This window comes from Tupaia chinensis, unplaced genomic scaffold (assembly GCF_000334495.1).
Source record: "Tupaia chinensis unplaced genomic scaffold, TupChi_1.0 Scaffold149964_2, whole genome shotgun sequence".
In the NCBI taxonomy this organism is placed as follows: domain Eukaryota; kingdom Metazoa; phylum Chordata; class Mammalia; order Scandentia; family Tupaiidae; genus Tupaia; species Tupaia belangeri.
In genome coordinates, this window is record NW_006209806.1 from 130532 (window position 1) to 135175 (window position 4644).

The window sequence follows — 4644 nt, forward strand, 5'->3', positions numbered from 1 at the left end:
TGCAACCCTGGCCCGGCCCATCCTGGTCTCCATCTCCGTCCTCTATACCTGCATCCCAGCTCGCTGACTGGCCCAGCTCGGCCCCTCTGCTCCAGTCGGCCGCTCTCCCGGGGCCGGCGCAATGTAGTGGGGGAGGCTGTGCCCGAGCCAGCTGCACCGGGAGGGGAGGGAGCGCAGCCCAGCCCTACTGCAGGGGGGGACAGGCGAGCCCTCCCCAGGCCGGCCCTGGAAGCCACCCATGACCCCTACTCCTGTGGGCACTTGTAGCCTTGGCAGTCAGCACCCTGCCCCCCTGGCCCGTGCTTGGACAGTCTGGGAGGGTGGGCCACTTCTTCACCTCCAGAAATCTGCCCTGTTCCCACAGCCTGGAGGGCTGTGCCCAGGAGGGCGAGAACTTCGGCAAAGGAGAGGCCAGGGCCCTTTCCTCCTCCCGTTCCTCTTTTATGGGGTGCAGCGTGACCCACCAACCCTGGCCAGAGCCTCAGCCCCCGCGAGACAGCTAGAGGCCAGACCTGAAGCTGGAGCACGCAGGGTGTGTGAGGAAGCCCCAGCACAGGGCAGACACGGGAAAGGGGGTGTTATCCTGGAAGGCATCTGCTGCCCCCCAAGCCAGGGGACAGGCTGGACGTGGTGCTTAGAGGAGCAGGTGCCCTCTCTGAGCCTCAGGTGTGCACCCACCTGCAGGGGTAGCCAGGGGTTCGAGCCTGGCTTTGTCTGCAGGCTGCGGGACTACCTGGGATCCAGGCTGTGAACTGGGGGTGACGCCTAGGGGCAGGGCTCTGCCCGTGCTGTTACTGCTGCCCCAGCGCTGTGCAGCTGCGTCCCCACTTCACAGAGGATGGAGCCAAGGCTGGAGGGACGAGGAACAGCAGGTGCTGCGCCCAGCCCAGCCCAGCCCGTCTCCAACCCTCAGGGGGCCACCTGCACTGCGTGGCAGCCCCAGGGAGGGGGGGTGCTCAGGATGGCCCTTGCCAGCCCACAGGTGGAAGCCCTGAGAGCTGAAGGGTCACAGAGCTGACGGCAGCCCAGTCTCCAGGGCAGGAAGAAGTCAAGCAGGGGCTCCAGCCTGTGCCTCCATGCCCCTGCCTGGGGGTGACAGCGCCCCATCTGGGGGTACAGGAGAGGGTGGAGCCTCCCACCACTCACCTGCCGTGCGCACACAGGCTGCCGCTTCCTGCGACAGCCACGCCTCTGCCCCGACAGTGTGCAGGAGCCGGGACTGCGGGATGCGTTTCCTGCCTGGCTTTGAGGGCGACGGGTGTGCAGGCAGCTCGCCGACAGGCTAGCGGTCCGTGTGCATTTGTTTTAATGAAGTTGAGTTTGCTGTGTGCATGTGCCCCCCGAGTGAGAAATCCCCCGGAGGGTGGCCAGGCTGCAGTCCGTCCTCTTCCACTCCCCTCTGGGGATTCTGAGCTCGCACGTGCTGGCATTCAAGCTACCTGGCCCGGGACTCAAACTGCATGTTGGCCGCCATGTGGCCAGCGCCTTGGCTACCATACCGCCGGCTGGCCCCTCATCTTTCTTTCTCTTTTAAAAAAGAATGATTTTACTTTATTATTTTTAATTTGACCAGTGAGAGAGAAAGTGAGAAAGCCAGTCACTGTTGGCCGCCGTGTGGCCAGGTCCTTGCCTACCATACCGCCGGCTGGCCCCTCATCTTTCTTTCTCTTTTAAAAAAGAATGATTTTACTTTATTATTTTTAATTTGACCAGTGAGAGAGAAAGTGAGAAAGCCAGTCACCAGGTCCGGGACTTGAACCACAGCCAGCGCCCCAACCACCAAGCCACCTGCCGCTCCCCATGTTTATTTCTATAGGAACGAGTGCTAAATTATTGGGTCAGGAAAGGCATGACTTGTTCCCGTATGCAACACTCCATCACGACTTTTTCGAGGACTCAGTCCAGGTGCTTGGCTGCCGGACACAGGCCGAGTGACAGTGAGGGCAGGTCCCCATGCTGGGAGCTGTTGGACCAAGGCTGGCCTCCAGCCCTCTAGCTCAGCAGGGGTAGATCAGCCCAGAGGCCCAGTACGGCGGGGTGGGGTGGGGGGGGACCCGGAAGGGAAGAGGTGCACAGGGCAGGCAGGGGCTCCCCTACTGGGACCAGGTGGCAGTGAGGTGGTTTGTCTCTATGGCGACAGCTCCCCTCCCCTAACAGGGTCTTCATGCCACGGCCACCCTGAGCCTTGGCCAGCCAGGTGAGGACGTGTGTGCCTAGCACCCGGGGAAGTCTCCAGACTCGGAACCGCCACATTCCCATGTGGATCCCTCCGCGCCATGATGGGGCTCCCAGGTGCCGAGACTTTCAGGGGTGCTCTGAGAGTGGTGGGCTTCATGAAGCACCCCGCTAGACTTCCCCCGGCCCCTCTGGACACACTTGGCCTTGGGACATGCAGCACAGGCTGAGTCCAGCGTGGTGGGCGGGCCTGGGCCCCCCGGAATTTCACTTCCTACCTGCCTGTCCTGTGGCAGAGAGGTGCTAATACCATGGGGTAACCACAGCCTGGGCTTCTGCTCCTGGGCGCACTGGGGAAGAGGACTCCGGGCCCTGGGTCGTGTGGACTCTGCAGGGCAGGAGCCCACAGCAGGAAGGAAGGGGGCCTGAACCGTGCGGGGCTCTCTGGCTGCTCTGACCAGTCAGGAGGCTAGGTGGGCCTGCACCTAACCACAAACCAGGCTCCGGTCACGCATCCAGCCAGCCGGCTGCTACCTGGGTGGCCAGGCCCAGGTCTGCCCACAGCCACTGCGAGCAGGGACCCTCCCCATCCTCTCCCAGGTCCTCAGAGGCCGGACGGTTCACAGCGATGGGAGCACCAGCCAGGGCGTTGATGTGGTGGGGTCCCGCATCACCAGGACAGAGGTGCAGAGTGGGTGGTGCTGAGAGCCGACTTCATCAGAGCCAGGGGAAGAGGCAGGGAGGGCCGGGCACACCCGCCCATGGCCCTGCTGCACCTGCACAGCCTTGGCAGGTCCTGTCCCCGTCTCTGGGTGCCCAGTGAGCCCAGGTGGCACGGTCACCTGGCTGCTGCCTGCTCTGGGGACGAGTCTGCAGCCACAGTGCCTTCGCCGCTGTGCTGGGAACCCATGCAATGGAGGACCGGGGCTGGTCCTGCTCCCAGGGGCCACGGGCCAGACAGCGCACAGGGGAGGGCTCACCGTCACTGCCTCGCATGGCTCTGCCAGGGCCCCAGAGCAGGCGGGGTAGAGGCTCAGGCCGGCACCCGCAGATGGCTGTCAGCCGGGCCACCAAGGTGGGGTGGCGGGACTGGACAAATTCCCCTGCTGTTCATGGCCAACAGCGACACGCCCCGTAAAAGGAGGGGAGGGGAGCCCTGGAAACAGGCTTCCCACACACCAGGACACTCGGCATGCCACAAACAGGGCCTTCAGTGAGGGAGGGCATGGCTTCTTCAGGACATGCAGTTAGGGCAAACGATTTTGAGGGGAAAAGGTTTTGTTTCTGGGACAGGAAGAAACAAAATGGTTCCGTCGCTGGACTCCCACACAGTGGACCGCAGTTCGAGTCCCAGATCCAGCAGCTTAGAACTCATACCAGGTGTGTGTGCGTGTGTGCCCAAAATCCAGAGAGGAGGATGGGGAAGGGACTGCAGTGTGTCCATCCCCGCCAGGGGTAAGTTCTTGCTTTCTGTCTTTCCGGCCAGCACATGCGCCCTATAGCCAGAAAAACACCTCATGCTTGTACGCATGCGCGTGTGCCAAAATCCCAGGAGAAGAGCAAAGGGACTGGGCTGTGGCCATCCCCCTGGGGGTAATCTCTCACTTTCTGTCTCTCTCTCCCGCGAGCGCATGCACCCTAGGGCAAAAATCTCTCTCTCAAAAAGAAAGTTTTGTTTCCTGCCTCGTTGGTCACCAAAAGTCTTTTCTAGAAATAGATCCTAAATTTTTTATGTAATGTGTAGAATAAACCATTACGTTTCTAGGAGAAAATACCCAATGCTTTATAATCTTGGAGTGGAGAAGACATTTCCGGGCATGACAGAAAACACAGAAGCCATAAACGAAAAAATTAATAATGACAATTTTAAATGCCTGGCCAGAAACCAAACCGACCAGAAACAAACCCCCACAAAGTCAAAGACAGGTGACAGAGCAGAAAGAAACTTTTCACAGACAAAGGACGAACTCCTCAGCATGTGAAGTGTTCTAAAACAGTAACACTGACAGCCCACCAGGAAGGCGAACGTCGAAGGATAGAAAATACCAATGGCTCCGAAGTGACGAGCGTTCGTATCAAGTTCCAGCTCCCGGGGCATTACCCGTGCGGAACGGTGCACAACGGCCGGCAGGTGCTGGGGTACGGCGCTGCGACCCAACCCGGCATCTCAGCTCTGCAAGGACGCGCGCCCCCCGTGGGTGGGGACCGCGGAGCCACGTCCGGAGTGACCCTTGAGGGACCGACGGACCCCGAGCACCGCGGCCCGAAGGAACCTGGCCTAGACAAACTCGCGCTTGGGTCCAGCTCTGGTGCGAGGACAGGCGACCGGGCCCCGCCTGTGCTCAGGACGCCTGCGACCAGCAGCCCGGAGACGAGCTGGGCTGGAAGGCGGTGCCGCTCAGGGCGGCCTGCGAGCGCGCGCCCAGCGGCCCGGCGTGTCCCGGGGCACGGCCGCGCGCCCGTGCCCAC

The 4644-nt window shown here is 61.6% G+C and overlaps 1 protein-coding gene across 1 annotated transcript in view; it reads right to left on the reverse strand.

The window, feature by feature from the left end:
- KLF16 (KLF transcription factor 16) overlaps window positions 1–4644 on the reverse strand; it is a 15624-nt gene that overhangs the window by 10031 nt on the left and 949 nt on the right. The gene's annotated exons all lie outside the window — the stretch shown is intronic.